General features: G+C 39.1%; 1 protein-coding gene across 1 annotated transcript in view; it reads left to right on the top strand.

The window, feature by feature from the left end:
• Positions 1–20087, top strand: part of OTUD1 (OTU deubiquitinase 1) — a 90155-nt gene extending 70068 nt beyond the window's left edge. Inside the window, exon 3 of the mRNA XM_077896805.1 lies at positions 19926–20087. The gene's annotated coding sequence lies outside the window, so the exon portion shown is untranslated. The remainder of the gene's footprint in view (positions 1–19925) is intronic.
• Positions 20088–21266: the final 1179 nt, after the last annotated feature.

The following is a 21266-nucleotide window of genomic DNA, read 5'->3' as shown; positions in this document are numbered from 1 at the left end:
CCAAAACCCGGGGATCATGACCAGAGCTGAAGGCGGACACTCAACCGACTGAGCCACCCAGGCACCTGATAAAATATGATTTGCTATACTGAAAACTAACATAAAAGCTTTTAACTGCTTCCACCTTAATAAGATTGAAGTAAATAAAACGAATTATAACCATTGTGTACATTCAGATTTCCAAATTAGTATTTATTTATTACTAGACAAATAAGGGCAGCCCAGGTGGCTCAACAGTTTAGCACCGCCTTCGGCCTGGGGCGTGATCCTGGAGACCTGGGATCGAGTCCAACACCTGGCTTCCTGCATGGAGCCTGCTTCTCCCTCTGCCTGTGTCTCTGCCCTCCCCCCCTTAATAAATTAATAAAATCTTAAAAAAAAGACAAATAAATTTGTAATTGATTAATTAGCAAAGTAAAGTGTTAGGTTTTTATAATTACTTTACAATATTCAATCTCCCAATATGGCATATTTGTTAATAAGCTTGTTATTAATTTATAAATTAAATAAGCAACTAAGTTATAAAAACATAACCCTTTGCTTGTTTTGTTTCTTCTAGTAAAGGCCACATAGCCAAGAAAATAAAAATTTTATGAAATAATTGATGAAGGGGAAATTTTCAACATGTATAACCAAGAAATAGTTAACAAACGTTTAATGAACTAAAATGACTAATACATTTAATGACTAATACATTTGAGAACCTGTTGTGTTTACTTATTTATTTAAAAGATTTTAGGGACACTGGGTGGCTCAGTGGTTGAGCGTCTGCCTTTGGCTCAGGGCATGATCCTGGGGTCCTGGGATCAAGTCTCACATAGGGCTCCCCTCAGGCAGCCTGCTTCTCCCTCTGCCTGTGTCTCTGCCTCTCTCTCTGTGTCTCTCATGAATAAATAAATAAAATCTTTTTTTTTTTTATTTTAAAGACAGAGAGAGAGCACAAGCAAGGGGAGCAGCAGAGGGAGAGGGAGAAGCAGACTCCCCGCTGAGCAGGGAACCGGATATGGGGCTCAATCCCAGGATCTCAGGATCATGACCCGAGCCTAAGGCAGATGCTTAGCCAGTTTAGCTCCCCAAACGCTTCTATAACTTGTAGTATTTAAATGTAACTTTTGATAAATGGGCTTGAGTATAACCGTGTTTTCCAAATCTGTCTTCTGTCATATCATCAGTCTCATGTCTTCTTATATTCAAAAAACAAGAGTTAATTACCAATCTGCTTTCATGGTCCATTAGAAATGCTCCACACCCAGATTACACAGTGACTAATTTTAGATTTCTTTAACTGGGAATTGTAGCTCAAATTCAGTTTCCATGTTGGCTCTGTTCTCATGTAATAACTTCCAGCAGAGCCAAATCACAAAATACTTACTAACTTCAAGTGTTAGAATCCACGTTCATCTTTGCCTTGTTAACTTTTAAGGATCTTTTTATTTATTGTTCCAAGAATGTCAGGTTCTTTGATTTCCTGCTTTCTTAAATTGCCATATGTCTCTAAAGAGGTTGTGTGTGTGTGTGTGTGCTTAAAAAATCAGAATTAGCACAAAGGAATGATAGATTTGTCCTCTTTGAATTCATCAAACTTCCGACTTAGTGGATTGCAAAGCCAGAATATGAAACCAGCAAGGCAACTATTCTCTCTTTTGGATGATCCAGCTTTATATAAACTCTGACCTCCCTCCATCTCATTCAATTGGCATTAAGTGAGCAGAAGACAGGTAGTTTTCATGAGTGTTCCTAGAAGCAAAGGTGTCTGCAGAACTGTGGAGAAGTGTCAGCCTGAGAGCCCATCAGACCTCTAAGGAGTGATTTATCAGAATAAAAATGAAATAGGCTCTAAGAGAGGAGAAGTTTCCATGATATATAAGGCACCCAGGCAGATCAGGTAGGGGAATGAGGTACCAGAGGGAGGATTCTGCTATAAGCATATGGGGAATGTCTATTCTTTTGCTCTTCCTTCTGGGAATGCCATCTTTCTGGACAGAATGTGCAGCCATGGGTCAGACATGTTCCATAGGCTAGGCCAACTACAGACTTTCCTGAGGCATTTTGAACATGGGACCAATAAGAACGAGTCTGACATGTTCTTGGGGGGTGAAACCTGGGGGATTTGTGGTACTTCTTGCTGCTCTGTGGAGAAAATCAGCCCAAGAAGCCAAGATACAGAGACACAGGTTAGGGGGAGTGTCTGAACCAAACTTCTTGGAATACGCTTTTTTTGCCTCAATTACTTTGACTTGGGTTTCTGTCACTTGCAACCTGGAGAATATGCTGAAAGGTAAGGGAGAAAAGTAGGTTCTAGTGCCCTGAGAATCAGATAGATAATGATCAGAAGAACCTGCCTAGACCTGGTGTTGATCAAAACAGTACCAAGATACCTAATACTAGTTTTGGATTGGAATTGATGCTAGCTAGGTCAGCATTGCCGCCTGTTAAGTCCACAGCCCCATTGAGTAAAATGGCCCAAAATGCCCTTTCCTAAAACCAAAGGTCCTGTGCAGCCATGTTTGGTTATCAGGTGACTTATACATCCTCATCCTCATCGAAACCCTCACTCTTACCTCCTTAGACAAATTCAAATGTGAAAGTGTAGTGTTTATGAAATAACACAAATCCCCAAGTGAACTTTAGAAGACTAAGAAACCCATCCAGAGAATATGGAGGGGTAGGACTTTCCTCTGTTCTGGGCGCATCTTTAATGTAGAGTGGTAGACATCAGCCAAAGCCAGCGTCTGCTCATGTTCAATCTGGTCTTGATTCCCCACCCACTCCTCATTCTTCATAGTCTCTCTGAGTCAATTTCCTTACTCTCACGATTAGCCCCCACCATTGTGCTTGCTGATGGCTCCTGAATTTGTATTTTTACTAGTGAATTCTTTCTTAAATGGAAGATCTGCATACCTCATTGTATTTTGGACATTTCTTCTCAGTTCCCTGGGAATGTCCAAGCCAATGCATCTAACAGGTAAACTCTTCCTAAATTTTTCATATTCCCTGTGGAAGAGAGTGGTATCACTATCTACCTGGGTGCTTAAGCCAGAAACATATGAATCATTGGTGACTCCTGCTTTTTACCCCTATAACTTATCAGTCAGTATGGTTTTTCAACACCATCTCTTTATTATTACTCAAATGCCTCTCCTTCTCTCTACCCCCACCACTATGTCCTCAGTCAAGATCCTTATTATTTCTTGTGTGGCTTATTGTAACAGCTTCTTTTTTTTTTTTTTTTTAAAGATTTTATTTATTTATTCATGAGTGACACAAAGAGAGAGAGAGAGAGAGAGAGAGAGAGGCAGAGACACAGGCAGAGGGAGAAGCAGGCTCCATGCAGGGAGCCCGATGTGGGACTTGATCCAGGGTCTCCAGGATCACACCCTAGGCCAAAGGCAGGCGCCAAACCGCTGAGCCACCCAGGGATCCCTGTAACAGCTTCTTAACTGTTATTGCAGCCTTGATTATTCACCATTTGATACTATTCTTTTTTCTGGAGTTAACTTTCTCAGTTGAAGGTCTCGTAGTGTATTTAAAAAATCTTTCATGACCCCCGTAGACAAAGGACCGTAAGTTCATCTGCATGGCTTTTCCTCTTCCTCCAACATGATCTTTAGCCAGTTGTTTCCTATTATTCCCAGCCATGTGAGTTGCACCCCAAATGGGCCGCACTCCTGCTTGCCTCAGTGAGCAGGCTGCTCCTTCTGTGACTACTGATTGCACCCCATCCTAGGTCAGCCCAGCCACTCCCTTCTGGGGAAAGGTTTTCTTCAGCTCCTTACTCTGTAGATGGCTCCACCATACATTTATCACAGTGTCATGCTATCATCTGCTTACTTCCATGTCTTCCCAAATGTGCTGTAAAACTCCTTGAAGCTAAAAGCAGCACCTGGCTATTGAATGCATAAACAAATAGAGTCTTTTAACCAACCGATGAGTTCAAAGATGAATAAAACCATGAAGCATTTACTAATTATTCTGTTTGGAGTTTACCCTCCGGGCGGCATCAATTCTGAAGCAATAAATAAGAAAAATGAAGATGGCAGTGCTCTATTAGTATTGATGAAAGGCTGCAAAGGAGGATCCTCCTGCCATTATCTGCCCACTTCCAGCAGAACAGATTGGTGGGTGAGAAAGATGCAATATGGTAACTTGAACTGACATAAGCTGGGGTGGGAGGAAGGCAGTCATTTCATTCTGATGGAGTAAAACCTGCATAGAGACTCTGCTCCATTGTTCATCTTTAAGCAGCTCTAATGAACATTGGCAGGTGTCTGAATGAACAACTTTGAAAGCTTCTGAATGTCCCCCCAAAAAGATTGGAAAGCTTTTCTAGAAGCAAGCCAGAAGAGGTGCTATGTGGGATCCTTTGAGGACTCCAACAGAAAAGTAGATTTCATCTGGATTTTTGTGCTCCCAACTCAAAGGAGTTGGCCAGGTAGTTATTTTCAATCTGTTTTCTGTTGTTTTATCTATTTAGGCTTTTTCTGTCTTGATAACGTTTAGCAAAATAGCATTTGCCTTTCTTTGTGGGTCAACATAACTATTTGTAGGATTTTTCTCCTGGGACCCCAAGCCAGCTCAACTACCTGAGGGAGATACCACAGTCTTTACCCTCCACAAAGGGGAGCTAGAGACACACTTGAGGGACGTGAATCAAGGGATCTATCATACTGGTCAAACAACGAATTTCAGAAACATTTATTTGGCATCAACTCAAAAGTTGCTTCAGAATTTCTATTAAAAAGGGGATTAGGGGCACAACTTGTTAGTAAAGGGGAATGGGAAGGGGTTGAAGGAGATGTGGAGATTATGGAATGGCAGGGTAAAGCTAAATCCCTCTGGAGCCCCCTGTTTGTGTTACTATGGTAACTATTTTCTTAGTAAATTATGCTGGACATTGCGGGAAATTAAAAAAAAAAAAACTTGATTACAATGAACCTTGCCCTGAAGGAAATTAGAGTTCAGCCAGGAGAGACAGAAAAACTAACAGGTTTAAGAGGCTATTAATCAGGGACACCTGGCTCATTCAGCCGGTAGAATGTGCCACTCTTCTTCATCTCCGGGTTGTGAATTCAAGCCCCACTTTGGGTGTGGAGCCTATTGAAAAAAAATAATAATTAAAAAAAGAGGCTATTAACCCAGAATAATTTTCTAGAGGCCAGTTTGTGGAGCTAATTGACTGGAAATTCTGGGCTTAATGGCACCATTTAAATCCCTCCTGGTCCCAGATGCAATTTGGTACCACTTGGTGGTCATGGTGTCTGTCCTCTGGTTAAATATCAATAGGGAGGATTCTGGGTCATGGGTGTGGCTGGACTTTCCAGAGATCTCTGAGTCACTCAGTACCCCTTTCTTCAGCCCAGTGTGGAGAATTTGGGCTGAGAGATTACTGGGGATACAGGACACTCCTCTCACAGCCTTATCTCCTAAAACAGGGTTGCTACAATCTCTAAACCCGGTCTTACCTCCTCATCTCATCTATTTTCCTTTCAGAAAGTGAGAATTTCACCTGCCCTGTTTGAAAAGTGGGATTGGGTACAGGTGAAGACACTTGCCATTTTTCAATTGCATTATATCTGAATTCTCATTATCCTGGGACATGATTCTCAAGGGGATTTTCTATAATAATGTTCTCTCTGAGTTGAAGGAAATCAGAGTCCTGCCCTGAGGAGAAAGAATTTATATATAATTAGTGCATATATGTGTAGATATGGGGTGGTTATTATTCAATGATAACGAAGGATTGTTGAATCTTTACTATATGTCAGGCATTGTTCTAAGCAATTTGTTCATGTTGTCTCATTTATTCCTCACAGTGGCCCAGTGAAGTCTGACCTGTTACCATCTCCATTTTAGAGATGTGGAAATTTGGGTATAGATAAACCAATTTGCCCAAGAGCATATAGCCACTCAGTGGAGGTTTAAACTCAGCCAGTCTTACTCTGGATACCATGTTTTTAACCACAAAGTTATTTTGAAGGGAAACAGTACAGGTTGTCTTGTTTTATTTTGCTTTAAAACTAGCTCAAAAAAAAAAAAAAAAACTAGCTCAAACTCACAGCTTAGCTCAAATTCACAGCTGGACAATAATAATTAAAATCTGAGCAGCGAGCTTTGTTATAAATGGGAAGAGTACCATTGGGGGTAGGAGAGCCCTGCAAACTCTTGGAATCTTAATTTTCCATTTCCAAAGAAATTCTTATTTGATTTTTAAGTCCAGCCTCTTATCTCTTCACAGAAACATTTGGCAACCATCCTTGGTTTTTTTCTCTCCCTAAAAATTGCAGCTTTTCTCTCTTAATTTCTTCTTCTTTCCATTTAGGTATGCCCATGTTTACTGCATCTTGGGGGGAAAAAAACCATTGAGTGAACCATCCCCTTGGCTGCTTCCTCTAGCTTTTTAGAAAGACCTGTTTCTTCCTTTCACTCTCTCTCTACTTCCTTAATGTTTGACTCCTGAAGCTCCTGGTAATCTCTTTTTACTTATTTAAGGTTTATTTATTTATTTATTTGAGAGAGAGAGAGAGCGCGCGAGCGGGAGCAAGTGGGGTAGGGGCAGAAGGAAAGGGTGAATCTCAAACAGACTCTGTGTCGAGCAGGGAGCCTGATGGGGTGGGGAGGGGGCTCCATCTCAGGACCCTGAGATCAGGACTTGAGCTGAAACCAACAGCCCAATGCCCAACCGACTTAGCCACCCAGGCGCCAGATCCAGGTAATCTCTTTTTGAAGTTCAAAGGCCTTTGCCATTTACATTGCTCCTGTCTTTTTCAGCTTCTGTATTACCGCAAGACCCAGCTCTTCTGCTTCTTTTTTTCTTTTCCTTTTTTTTCATCTCTCATCTTTCTCCTACCCACCTCCCTGTGGGTTTGCCCAATGGGTATTTCTTAGAATGTTGCTACCCTTTGTATGGTTCTTCCTTTTGGAAAGGTCAAGGTCATCCTTTTTCAAAGTTTCACCTTTTCCTTTTATATTGGCTACTTTATATCTGTCTCTACCTTAGTTATTTCCTCTTACCCAAGTGTATTTATTTCCAAGGGCTTCCTGAAAATTTCCATGTAAGGATTCCACTGCTACCATTAGGCTCAAAGTGAACAGGACTTAGTTCATAATATTTCCCATGTGAGTTCTCATGAGAACAATGTAATAGAAAACACTTATGCAGCATGTTCACTATACACTAGCCTGGCACCGCTCCAGTTATCATCCTGACTTCACAGATGAAGGAACTTAGGCCTAGAGATTTAAAGCAATATTCCCTCAATTGACATCACATGGCTACAAAGTGGAGGAGCCAAGATTCACTCCAGCCAACACTTGGTATTTCTATGCCATGTTTTCTGATTTCTCACAGTCAAAATTGTATTCATCAATGTTCTTTTCTTCCAGCCCAATTCTTAGCTTTTTGCTTTTCTTTCAAGATGTTTTTGGTGTCTATGTAAGTCAGGATCTGCAAAGGCACACATAGCCTATTCAAAAAGAAACAAACAAAACCCAGTGGTATGGTTAAGGAAACCAGCAAGGATGGGGAGCTCCCAGGTGTTAACACACTGGGATGCTGTCACCACCTCTAGTCTTGAAAGAGCAAGAGGGTTAAACAATGCTGTGGGAGTCCAGAGAAATCTAAATCTATGCAAGTGGGACCACCTGCCAGTAAAGCATGGGGCTGTGATAGGAATGGAGAGAATAAATACCCCAACTCTCTCTCTTAATGGCCTCTGATTTTTCACTTGTGCTTAATTAAGTACCTCATGCCTGGATCATTGTTGCTACCTTCTCAATGATCTAACCTCATTTTCCTCCACTTTATCCTGCTGCCTTATCACCAGATGAGACTCTCTAAGATGCCACATTCACTATGTGATTTTTCTTCTCAGAACTTTCAAAGGCTTGTCATTGCTTCTTATTCTATTATCAACAGTCCTCCAAATCCTGAGTCTAATCCCTCTTTCAAATGTTCTGTTCTGCATTTTGCTAACACTTTGCTCCAAATGGCTTCCTTATTCCTCTCCTCCTTTCTATAAACATACCACTCTTGTACCTGCAGCAAATGCTATGGTTCATATCATTCTTTAGGCCTGAAATGCATTTTTTGGTCTTGTATCCAAATGCTATACATCCTTCAAGACTCACCTCTTCTGTAAAAATTTATCTGTCTGCTCCTGTGTACATGGATTCCTCTATCTTCCCAAGTTTCTGCTGAACTGTGGATAACACCTTACCAAGTAAGTCTTTTCTAGATGTTTCATAAACATGTGCTTTGTCTCCCCAAACTGATGGATAAAGATCCCAAAATCAAGAGTACAGTTTTGTTTTGTTTTTTTAAATTTATGATAGTCACAGAGAGAGAGAGAGAGAGAGAGAGAGAGGCAGAGACATAGGCAGAGGGAGAAGCAGGCTCCATGCACCGGGAGCCCGACGTCGGATTCGATCCTGGGTCTCCAGGATCGCGCCCTGGGCCAAAGGCAGGCACTAAACCACTGCGCCACCCAGGGATCCCAAGAGTACAGTTAATGGTTTATTGGTGTGACTCTCATTTTCTAAACTATACTAGTTTGGAGGGGTACAATTAAAGCAATGTGGGGGATGGTAAACATGCCAACAGACAGCAATCTATTCTCTAAGCCCCTTACTGGTGGAACCCTAGCTTTTAAGTCCCTCCCCATCCTGGCGGGGTCCTGGGTACCCTCCTTTGCTTCTAGAAGCACTTCAGAGTAAATGCCCAAGGGCATCTCTGCTGTTCTCTTTCTTTGCTTCTGTAGGACTGCAGCCTGTAGAAAATTGATCTGTGCTCTGTAGGCATCTTTCAACTTTCCTTTTTGTGACTTTTCATTTTCATATGGTTGGCATTCTTCTTATTCTTTTGGCATAAACCATTCTGTTTGCCAAAAGTTGCCTGTGGGGATGGGATTATTTGGTTCATAAGCCAAGAGAATTCCAATCTACTGACCTCTAGCTCGTATTTCTGGCTAAAACTGATCCGTGTCAACTCTTCCACAATATAGGGCAATGCCTGGAAGATAATCTCATTTCTAATGTTTGCTCAGCAATCTCAGTGCTGGAGCTGCCTGTGAGCTCTTTCCGGCCAAGAGCTCTCCTTAGAACAGTGCGGCATGCTTGAACATAGCTGAGTTCCCTTAATGACCATTAACAATTTGTTCTCACAGGACCCTGTCCATCTGTCCATCTGTCATCTACTGTGATGTCTATATATTGATTTTTTTTTCTCTTTGCTTTTCCAATGTCATACTGTAAGACTCAAGAATTTCTTTTGTTGCTACTAGGAGGCTTAAAACTTGACCTTTTGTTTTATTTTTATTTTTAAAATGTTTCAAAGATTATTTATTTATTCATGAGAGACACATAGAAAGAGAGGCAGAGACATAGGCACAGGGAGAAGCAGGCTCCCTGCAGGGAGCCTGGTGTGGGACTCCATCCTGGGACTCCAGGATCACACCCTGAGCCGAAGGCAGGTGCTCAACCACTGAGCCGCCCCGGTGTCCCAAAACTTGACCTTTTAATAGTTAAGTAAAGGCAGGATGAGTTAGTGAATATAAATGGACTTATTCATTGGTCATTGGGATGGATTCTCTGACCTTATATTAGAAGATTTTCTCATAAAATATTTTTTTCTATCCCATCTTTTTCAATGAATGTTCCCTAAGGTGATAGGTTCTCTGATAGCTTAATCAAAACTAGAATAGTTTTTTCTTTAAAAATGAACCCTAAGAAAGGCCATATTATTTCAAAGGAAGGAAGAATTTGCATAGTGAAATGTATTCATAATGGATATACATTGGGTTCATCTGAATGACATAGGTACAGTTAAAAAAATTATTTGCGTGCCCATTAATTTTGGAGCAAAGAAACACAATGCTCAACCTTCTCTAATCTACTGTGGTTTGTAATTAGGTGATGAAAAGCAGTCTCTTCCAGATTCAGCAGCTGCTAGCTATCTAGATGTTTCTTTCCATCAAGTAAAAGCTATATTGCTTTTTTGGAGATGATCACAGAAATGAAAAACATCACCAGACTAGCTAAATCAAGACATAGGGAATGGAGGAGAAAAAAAAAAAAAAAAGAGAACCATTTAGAAAAGCAATTGAGTCCATACAAGAGCATTCCTTTTGAAGATTTTGACATCCTGAAGGAACTTATCTGTCTACCTCAACTCTGATAAAATTGCATGATGTGCAAGAGGAAGCTAGAGCTAGAGGAGGACAGAGGAGGGGGTCTGGGCTGTTCCCTTTTGCAAACACAAAAACCTTCTTTTGTTAGAATGGAGACGAAAAAAAAAAAAAAAACCAGAAGCTGAACTTGGTGGGTTTGAGGGCTTGCAAATGCAGCCAGCTGAAACTTTGTAAACATTTAGCATAAAACTCATTTTTAATCTCATAAACTTAATTTTTTCCCCTAGCATATGGGATGCATAAAAAGGAAATAAAACTTTAGTAAATTGAGCCTTACTTGTGCTTTATAAAAAAGAAATTGAATTGCTCTAATGGCAGCTGCAGCTGGCATTCAGCTTCGAACAACCAGTGTAAATCTAGTTTTTAGTGCTTGATTTAGTAAACACTCAGCTGCAAACAGGCTTCTAAAACAACTCTGAATGCAGGGTTTTCCGTAAAGGCAGTTATGTAACCTCTGTGTGTTATGCCTTTAAAATATGTGAAGAATAGCAGAAACCCTGATTGAGATATCTGACAATTATCCTTTACTCTATATTTAAATCTGCATAGAGTTTGCTACTCATTATACACAGCACTAGCACAAATGGATTCTAATAGGCCATAAATTTCAATGTATGTGTAATTCTCATTAATAATGTAAAAAAAGTAGAGTGCTAATAACCAGCTCGGACGCCAGAGTTGAGTTGGCTTCCTCATTTGGTTATCTTATCTCCAAGCGATAATCACAGCCTGTGTTCCATTTTGCCCTTCGCTGAGCCTTGTCATGCTCCCACACGTTGAGGAGCCGCAAGAAACCCCGTTTCGTATTCTGTTTAGCAAAGGCTGCACGTGCCCGGCTTGCAATTTTTGCTAAAAATAGAGAGAAAATCTTGTCCCTGACAAACAAGATGAAACGTCCAACTGGTTTTAAATCGACGCACAAATAGCTGTTAGGATTCTAATGCCAGTTTATCCTAAATATTTCTTAGTGACCTGGGTTTAGTGGAGATTTTTGTGTTTCGCTTGTTGTTTTTCCAATCACTCCCTATATTCACTGGTAGACAAAATGAGGGTTGGCACCTTATGGCATTTCTACTAAAGGAATCTTTTATAATAATTCTGGCTCGGATGGCCAAGGTTAACCCTGGGAACAATTTGGAATTAGGATAAATTGGTGTCTCTTTCTTCCTTCCTAAATGTCTTACAGTATCTCAGGCTTATTTTTAGCTGGCTGCCAACCAACCCTGTCTAAGGATCTTTCTATTTCTCAGGAGGCATTTCCAATTTTAAAAGAGACCCTCGAATGTAGAGACGTCCTTGGGCCCCAGATTCGTGTTGTTTGCAAGCCAAGATCTGGGGTTAATCTTCTGGGCAGAGGGCAGGTTGTTCTAAGGCTGGCTCTGGGCTTTAGAGAAGGAAATTCACATACACCCTCTTTCTTTTTCCCACCATCTGGTCGTTTGGCTGCCAGCAACTGGAGCTATTAAACAAATGGAGACTTTATGAAATTTGAAAACAAGACTGCCACACAGCATGGTAGGTGGAGAGAGTCACAAACTGCTGGTTCTACTCCTGGCTCTGCTGTTACCAGCTGAGTGACCTTATGGAAGTCACTCAAACTCTCTGAGCTTCTGCCTTTTCCTACCTTTCAGGACTGTGGCAGGGCTAAAGAAAAATATGAGAAAATAGTTTGGAAAGCTCCAGAGTACTACACAATTCCGAAGGACTTGGATTATTCAAGGCAGCGATGGTTACATATCAGTGAGGAGTATCTTACTCCTCAGGAGAGAGTAATCGTCACCTGTACCATCGTGTTTCAGAGAAAGTATGTGAGCGCATAGCAGATCCTGTTATGACTGTGGGTGAAATTCGGGATCCTGGAGAAGATTTGATCCCTTGACTATTCAAACAACTAAAAAGGATAAATGTACTACAGAAGTCAAGTGAAAATATTAAGGGGAAAACAGATGGACTATTCTGGATGTAATCTGTTTCCACCTCTCCCCAGCCAGGACAGGCATTCAAATAATATCACATCTCTTTCTAATATTCAGGATTAGTCCAACATTTTTGTGGTTTTAAAAAAAATTTTTAATTTTTGAATTTAAAATCAATAATTCACAGGCATGTAGTTTAAAAAGTTGGATAGTAATTACAAAATTCACTTTCCTGACTTGCTCTTTTTCCCTTCCCTAGTCCCCTGCCCCCAAGGCAATAGCTTTTAATTCTTTTAAAGCTCTCCTGACCTTTACAACTTTCCCAAGTTCTATAAATGACCCATATATCGCTATTTCTTTATTTGTCAGTTTTAGACATTATCTATTGAATTCCTGCCATGAAAGACAGAGCTTGCTCTCTCTCATTTTGCTTCTCCTTTCTCAACTTCCCAGCATACTTCTATTACAATTTTGGTTAAATTAATATTAAGATTATTCTAATATTCCTTATAACTGAGCATGGTCACATGCCATGGTTATTTTTCCTTCCTTCCTTTATTATTTTCATAAAGTTAATAATGCTTGTCTTTCTTTTGCTGAGTTTTCTTTGTATCTATTTTTAATTATTTCTGTTTCTTCTAACAGGCTTTTAGTGAAACTCTCCACAAAGGTCTAACACAACACACGCAATAGCTAACCTATCAGTTCCTATCTGTGGTTTTTGAGACATTGCCACTTTGCGCCTCCAGTCTGGCTGGACTGTGGTCATCTCTGGATTACATTTGTTCCCATTTCAAACTGGGTGGACTTTCTGAACTCCCATCTTGCTCTTTTTCCCCCCTTTCTTATTTTTTATTAAAGGACATCCTCTAGTAGTTTCATCTGGTAGGTGTTATAGGAGCAGAGGAAGTCAGGATAACAGCCTTTGCCATGCCAATCTCTTGAATCACACTATTTCATTCATTCTTTATACTTGTGTCCAGTATTCATGAGAAATCTCTCTACCATTGTCTTGAATATTGTTCTTTTTATCTCTCCTGTTTTGAAGGGACTTTTTCTTGTATCTTATATCTTCTTCCTCCATGTCCTCTCTCACTCTGGTGAGGGTATCAATTGCTGCCTGAGATAGTATGTCTGAAATGCAAAGTTTTTGAGATATTACACTTCTAAAACTATTCTTTACCTCACCTATAATTTATGGCTGAGTATTGAATTCTAAGTTAGAAGTTATTTTCCTTCAGAATTTTGAAGGCACTGCTCCATTGTCTTCTGGATTCCAATGTTGGTGTTGGCAAGTACAAAGCCCATGCAGTTCTTGGTCCACAGTGTTCTGAACTGATGTGCCTTAGGGCCAGTCTATTTCTTCCCCCATGCTGGCTATGAAGTGGGCCTCTCAGTCTGGAAACTGATGTCCTTAGTTCTAGGAAATTTTGCTTCTAACTTCCTCTTCTCTGTGTTCTCCATTCTTTCTGGTAATGTGATAATTCTAATGTTGGGGATCTCTTTTCTTTTTCTTTCTTTTTTTTTTTTTTTAAAGATTTTATTTATTAGAGACAGATTGAGAGAGAGAGAGAGAGAGAGACAGGGAGAAGCAGGCTCCACGCAGGGAGCCTGACATGCAACTGGATCCTGGGTGTCCAGGATCACACCCTGGGCTGAAGGCGGTGCTAAACCGCTGCGCCACTGGGGCTGCCTGGAAGATTGTTTTCTAATTGTCTTATGTCTCTAGCTTTCCTGTTTATCTTTTCCCCTGTTGTCTCTGTTTTCTAAGTCATTCAGATTTTTAAAAATTTGTACCATGTTTTTAATTTTGAAGAACACTTTTTGTTTTCTGAATGCTCCTTTTTACAGGATTCTGTTCTCACTTCAGGAATGTGGTATCTTTTCTTGTTCTTCTGAGGATACTAGTTGCAGTTTTGTTTCTAAGCCATTCCTCCTCTCTTAGATTGTTTCAGCTTTCTCCAAGTTGCTCTTTTGTTTGCTTTGATCTTTATCTTCCACATTTGAGGGCTTTCCTATATGTCTTCCCTTGTTTGTCTGCTCATGATCAAGATGAGAGAACTAACTCTGAATAGAAACTCTACAAGTGTGCTTGGGGCTTGTGAACTTTGAGCGTGACCATGGGGTCATCTTCACTTGGGTCATTTGTAGGGGAGCTCTCAGTGTTAATATTTTGAAATCTTTCTCCTTTCCTCTTTTGTCATTTTGCTAGTCTTAGTGAATTTTTTCTCCTGAAATTTCTAGCTCTATGTAGCATCATGCACTGCAGTATCTTATTATAATGCTGTGCCTTTGAATAACTTTTGTTGTTAACTAAGACATTGTGAATCTTGTTCCTTTTGTCTTTTACTGACCTTGTGAGCTACTTAACCATAAAATGTGGTTTATTGCATAGTGTCTCTTGGTATTATAGTCTTTCTGAAAAGAAGATTTTTCAATTGCAAATAAGACAATGATGTCTTTAAAACAAAAGAAGTATTTCCCAGTCTCCTTACTTGAAACACATGATTTTCATCAGCTCTTTTTCTCTCCTTAGCAGCAACCATTTGGAAAATGACAGACTCAACTCACACCACCAACATGCACTCTTCCCACTGTCTGCCTTCCTTCCAAGCCAACAGACACACTCCTACCTGCAAAGGAAATCTAATCAATGATCATCCTCCAATTGTCAGACCCTACCAGTGGCACATTCATCAGCATATGCATTACAGATGTCATAGGGTGTACCCAAATTGAGACAGGTGCCTTGTCTCTCTAGCTATTAAGAAGATCTCTGATATTAGACCTTGAGCTTCTTTGTCTCCCCCAACCTTTCCCCATCTTTAAAAAGCCCATAATGACACTAATTTTCAGGATGGTCATGAGTGTTAAAACAAATGATCAGGCTGGAGGCTTTTTTTGGTCACTATTTTAGACCAATCTCAGCACCTGGGGCTTTTCAAGGAGGGTTTTGAGGGTCTTAAAGCATGCTTACTATGCAAGTGGCACCCAGTGCCCTAATACACAGACTTCAGGCTTAAAACACAATACTTCAAGGTATTTCCTTCTGAGGTTGATTTTGTTCCTTATGAAAATTTTTTTTTTTTTAAAGATTTTATTTATTTATTCATGATAGTTACACAGAGAGAGACAGAGAGGCAGAGACACAGGCAGAGGGAGAAGCAGGCTCCATGCAGGGAGCCCGACGTGGGACTCGATCCCAGGTCTCCAGGATCGCGCCCCAGGCCAAAGGCAGGCGCCAAACCACTGCGCCACCCAGGGATCCCTCCTTATGAAAATTTTGTTGCAAAAAAGAAAGTCAGGTTATGATGAATAATTGCATTTGATTTTTAGTATTGTTGTAAGGGACAAATGGAAACAAAGTGCTGTGTTCATTCTCTTCCTTCTTTTCAACTACAGGGTCTGTCAGATGGACTCTAATGAATGGTTTTACACTAGACTGCAAATTCCTTGTCTGCAAAATGAGGTTAATGACACTTCACAATGTTGATGAGACTGTTCAGTGAAACTATGATCTTAAAGTATCTGATACATAGTTGGTGCTCAATTAATATTAGTTCCCTTCTCTTCTGTTTAAACATTTTTTTGATTTTATTATATTTATTTTAAAATATACTTGCTATATTTAAATGTGTATTTGTTACAAAATAATATCAAATAATTCTTTTTCATAATCTTCTATATTTCCTTGTGTGCTTTTATACCTTGGCCTGAGTCAGTCTTTCAAGGAGGTACAAGTTACAGGCTTCCATGGGTAACCACCACTGTGATTCAGAATGGTTGCTCACTGACCCCGATGAGAGCACTGCGTGGGGCCAGGCAGTTCTGTTATGAATGCATGCATGTTGCGATTAAGTTTTCTTTCCAAGATAACATCGATCTACTTAGTAGTTTAGTCAAAATGGAACCTCATAGTCCTTGCAGCAGCATTCACTCCATCTTTCTGTGTATTTGTAATATCTATTATTCTACCTCTCTATACATTTGTTTCCAACTTCATATATTTACCACCCTGTTCTTGTTGGGAGAAGGTGGAGGAGAGAATTTTGATTCATTATGAACTTTTGAGAAACAATTTGTATTAAATGTCTAATTATTTGAACTTTTAAATGAGATGCTTTATTAAAATCCAGCTATATTATATCCGTAGGACCTATGCTAGCCATGGAAACTTCAGCCAACTTGCTATGCATTTATCTAACAGTACCGGGATGGATGGGCAATATAGTTATAAGGATCATATGGAGTTGCAATTTGAATTTTTAAGTGGGTCCCCACTTAAATGTCTGCTAAAGACCTCTGCCACACTTTTTTTTTTTTTTTTTTTTTAAGAAAAAGAATCATAGGATATTTGAGACAGAGTTTCTAGTACAGCTTTTTCTTAAGGAAGTTCATTGATTATCAAAGGGTAGAAAAAAGGAGGTTGCCAAAAGGTCGGAAAAAAAATGCCACTGCCTGTGTGTGGTCCTGTATGGATTGCATTTCCAAGCAGAGTGTTAGAATCTCCCCAGGCCTTGATGGAAACAGGGTCTGCCAGGAGCAAGAGAAGGTGGTGGGTGACCTTTAGGAAACTCCTTTGTAGAAAGCTCTCATCCTGGGATCCCTGGGTGGCTCAGTGGTTTAGCGCCTGCCTTTGGCCAGGGCATGATCCTGGAGACCCAGGATTGAGTCACACATCAGGCTCCCTGCATGGAGCCTGCTTCTCCCTCTGCCTGTGTCTCTGCTTCTCTCTCTCTCTGTGTCTCTCATGAATAAATAAAATCTTAAAAAAAAGAAAGCTCTCTGTTGGCAATTTGAACACCAATAAAAAATAAATTTATTATTAAAAAAGAAAAAAGCTCTCATCCTTAGGAAGATGAAGGTCTTTGTAACTATGCCTTGTGCAAAGTTTTTGGTAACTCCTAGTATTCAGCAACTGTTACACTTAGAAATACACTAACCACCAGTCCATAAATACTGGTTAAATACCAGTAAGAAAATGTGTGGAACAGAGAAGTAGAGTATCTAGTAGTAAAAAGCAAGTCTCAGGGTTAAAAGGACAGATTTCAGTACCATCACTTTACTAGTTGGGGGGGGGGGCGGTCCTGTATAAATTTTTTTATCCTCATTTTTTAACCTAAAAAAATGAAGATAATAATAGTTTTCAATTTATTGGGTAATGACTATCAAATGAAATAATGATTTCACATTACTTTACATAGTGTCAATATATATTAAGTTTTTTTAAAATTTTATTTATTTATTCATGAGAGACACACAGGGAGAGAGAGAGAGGCAGAGACACAGGCAGAGGGAGAAGCAGGCTCCATGCAGGGAGCCCGACGTGGGATTCGATCCCGGGTCTCCAGGGTCACACCCTGGGCTGAAGGCGGTGCTAAACCACTGAGACACCTGGGCTGCCCATATATTAAGTTTTAAATAAAAATCCAAACAAGTGTTTTTTTTTTGTAGTTTCAATTATTACATAAACATTTCATTAGACATTCATTCAGATACCTAGGTATGTGAATTCATGAAGATATAGAAACCATTTTTTACATAAATGGGATCAAATCATACATGCTATTCCATTATCTGATTTACTCACTTACATATATGTTATAAGATTTTCCAAGTCAAAAATAAAAACCTCTATCATCTTTTAAAATGGGTATAATGCATTTTGTTTAATGTATTTATCATAGTTTATATAACCATTTTCTTACATGTAACCTCAATTTGTGTCCATATTTTTTAATTAAAAATTTTGGAAAGGAAATCCTTAAGGGTGCTTTTTTTTTTTTTTTAAAATACATGTTCACTTTTCTCTATAAGGTAAGTTCCAAAAAGCAAGATAACAGGATCCTTAAAACACTCTGATTTTAATTGAATTGATCCACTTTGAAAAAGTTGGTCATCTTTACTTGAGGCCGATCCAAATTGTGGCTTTGGTTATTTTCTCAAAATGTTCCTCCCTAACATATCACACATTCGTGTTTCATTTATTTTTTATTATATAAGTAATACATAATTTTGGGGTAAAAATCTATATAAATACAGCAAAACTATTTACAATGCCAATCCCCTTATAAACAAACCACTGCTATTAGTTTCTACACCAGTAAATGAAGATACTATATATAGACATACCATGGTCTAACCATGTTTCAAATTATGGACATATAAAACATTTCCAAATTTTTCACTTTTGCAAGTAAGATGCCAGTTAATATCTTTATACATGCTTGTTATGTGTGACTATGTCTCTAAAACAGATGAGGGTGGAGTTATAGGGCCAAATGTACACATGAATAAAGCTTTAATAAAAAGCTGCAAAATAACCTTACAATGAGTTTTACAAATCCTTATGTATGAAAATAGTCATCTCCCCACTCCTTTGTCAATAGGATGGCATCAGTTTAAAATAATTTTTGCCAATTTGATGGGTGAATAAAAATGCCATTTTAAACATATTTTAAACTAATAAATCAAATGATTTTCAAAGTTCAGTGTTCTTTCCACAGCTATTACTAATTTTCTATTGGGTTTCTTATTGACTGTTGCTTGTTTTATATGTATTTTTATATACCTATGAAGATGAGTGTGTCCACAGAGCAGTTCCTGCTCTTTTATATATGTTGCAAATATTTTTTCTAGTTTATAGTCTGATTTTTAGCTTTGTTTATATGATCTTTTCTTGTATGGTGTGTGTGTGTATGAATGTGTTGTCTAGTACAAGATAATAAACACATTTTTCCTTGAATTTTAAGTTTATATATTTTTAATAGCTTAGATATTAATCACATATCATGCAATTCTCTTGTTTAAAGTATACCATTCAGGGGTGCCTGGCTAGCTCAGTAGGAAAAGCATGTGACTCTTAATCTCAGGGTGGTGAATTCAAGCCCCATGTTGACTGTAGAGATACTTAAATAAAAACTTAAAAAAAAAAAAAAACTTAAAAAAAGAAGTATACCATTCAGTAATTCCTGGCATACTCATAGAATTGTGCATCCATTACCACAACCAGTTCTAGAGCATTTTCATCAATCCAAAAAGAAACCCCATTTCCATCCCCTCATCACTCCTTTGTCTTCTCACCCAAGGCAAACGCTAATTTGTTTTTTGTTCCTGTATTGTTACCTATTCTGGACATGTATAAGTAGAGTCATGTTATATGCGGTCTTTTGTGACTGGCTTCTTTCATTTAACATAATGTTCTCACGTTCTAGCATAATGTTCTCAAAAACTTGAGAACATTAACATAATGTGTTATGTTGTAGCTTTATGTTTTTAGAGTTAGATCTTAAATCCATCTGGAATTTATTGATTTGTATAAGTTGAGTAAAAAATCATATATATTACTGATCTTTTAAAAAAGCATAGCCAGTTGTAACAATATTTAAGATTCAGTCCATCCTTTTGACACTAATCCAAAGTGTCTCCCCACCCACATGTATGGACTGGTGTCCGAACTCTTTATTCTTGTGCCTTTAATACATGACTTTAAGGGCTGTAGCTTTACAATATAGTTTTGCTATCTAGTAGGGCAAGTCTTCCCTCATTTTCCTTTTCCCAAAATTTTCTTGGTTTTATTTTTCCACATTTTCCCTTCCCTTGAAATTTTGGAATAAGCTTGTTGTGTTTCATCAAAATCCTACTTAAATTGTGATCAAAACATCATTTATATAGTATGAGTAGATCAATTTCTGAAGAAATTTCATCTTTATAATATTGGGGCTTCCTATATTTTAATGGAATTTATAGCTATATTTTTTATTCGTTAGACGGAATAGAGATATTCCACCTGGAATTAACTTTTTAATTTGTTATTGATATCTAGGAAGGTCACTGTGGTAGGAGCTGCAGAGGGAAGAGGAGAGTTTGATAAAAAGATAATGAGATCTGCTTTGATGCATTTTTCCTGAAAATGTTGATGAGAAATGAAGATGAAGATGCACACACCAAATGTTGCACCACTTATTTTGGTGACTTTTATTTTTATTTTTTTTATTTTTTATTTTTTATTTTTTTTTTTAATTTTTTTTTATTTTTATTTATTTATGGTAGTCACAGAGAGAGAGAGAGAGAGAGAGAGAGAGAGAGGCAGAGACACAGGCAGAGGGAGAAGCAGGCTCCATGCACCGGGAGCCCGATGTGGGATTCGATCCCGGGTCTCCAGGATCGCGCCCTGGGCCAAAGGCAGGCGCCAAACCGCTGCGCCACCCAGGGATCCCCTATTTTGGTGACTTTTAAAGAATGGCAATGGGAAGACAGATGACCCATGAGACCTTTTGAAGGAGAATTTGGCGTTTGGACCAAGAATGTTTGAAACGATTAGATTTGAAAAGAGCAGAGCTTCTACCCTATAGTTGCAAATTTCTTTTTTTAATAAAGAGGAAACAAGGCACAATCAACTGTTTAATTTGACTTAGTTCATGTTGAGAGGCTATTGGAATAAATAATTCTTGAGCTCATGGCTGGCCATACTCTCTATAGCCTGCCCTTCTCTAAGATCTGGTTGCAGATTATTCCATTATCCTAGGTTTCAGCATGGCTCTAGGTGACTTGAATTTTCTAGGCAACCCATCTGGTTAAAGTGAGAATAAAAGTGGCCAGTTTCTCTTCTCTGTACACACAAACTCTTGTAAGATACCTGATTTCCCAGTTTTTCCTCCAATATCTCAGGAAACCCTCAGAGGCATCTCGGTGGATTTCTAAGCATTGTCTTCTTAGGTTTCTTACGGAACCTAACATCTCTCCCTCTCTGCCATGGTGACTTGATGCACTGTTCTCTCATGCCTGCCGTTAATGGGTAATATTAGCCATGTCCCATTTTTGTGTCCAGCACAGGGTCATGCTGCCTTTGAGTTGAGCCACACTGACTTTTGACATCTTGTGTCAAATATACTGAAGCAAATTCACCAAAGCTCTGCTGCATTCTCTACCAAAATGGGGAGACTCTTTCCTTTCTCTAAACACCATGTAACATTCTTTCCTAGCCAGAGAAGAGCTGTCTCAGGCTCTCAATAAATACCTTTCTGTACTGGATTGGGTAGCTGGATGTGCTAAATGACTGAATTGTGCCCAACATCTCCTTCTTCTCCAGTTGTCTAATTTTGTGTGGGGCCTAGACCTTGAACCAAGCTTATGTATCAGCATCTTCAGTCTTGGTTTCATGCAT

This window comes from Canis aureus, chromosome 5 (genome assembly GCF_053574225.1).
Source record: "Canis aureus isolate CA01 chromosome 5, VMU_Caureus_v.1.0, whole genome shotgun sequence".
NCBI classification, from domain to species: Eukaryota; Metazoa; Chordata; class Mammalia; order Carnivora; family Canidae; genus Canis; species Canis aureus.
Note: the sequence above shows the minus strand (reverse complement) of the source record. Positions and strands in the feature narration are given on the sequence as shown.